Genomic DNA, 556 nt, shown 5'->3' with positions numbered 1-556 from the left:
GGCTAGGACCTGTTGTATATCGTCGACGGTAACTTGTTGGCTGACTGGTAGTCGAGGTTCCCAAGGTCTAGAGAAGGTAGGATCCTGGATATTCGAAAGGTCGGCTAGTGGGTTAGGGAAGAATCGGTCGGCTAGGGCTTGAGCCTTCCGACCGTAGCTAGTATGGCCATTAATAGCCGGAAGCCGGGGAGGGTCGACAGGAAGGTAGCTCCGACAGCGGGCCCAACGTTCGAGGTTCCAGAGAAGGGACGAATTCCTAGTTGCCTCACGGAGGGTAGACCTCCAGGCCTTCATCCTAGCTTGCTTGACGGTTCTTGATAGGTCCTTACGGCTCTGGTTAAGTAAGGTCTTATTGTAGGCGGTCGGGGCCTGCCTGGCTACCCTCTCCGCTATCCTGGCCGCCTGGGCCTTATTCTGGACCTCTCCGGTCCACCAAGGGGCCTGGAATCCAGTATTGGCCTTTCTTCGGGGGGCACTGCAGTCGGCAATCCTAGTAAGTTCTCCGACTAGTTGGTCGAAGGCTTCTTCAAGGCCTACAGTCGACTGGATACGACTG

This window comes from Canariomyces notabilis (genome assembly GCF_033297395.1).
Source record: "Canariomyces notabilis strain CBS 508.74 unplaced genomic scaffold N656scaffold_45, whole genome shotgun sequence".
Lineage (NCBI taxonomy): Eukaryota > Fungi > Ascomycota > Sordariomycetes > Sordariales > Chaetomiaceae > Canariomyces > Canariomyces notabilis.
This window is presented reverse-complemented; position numbering follows the sequence as displayed.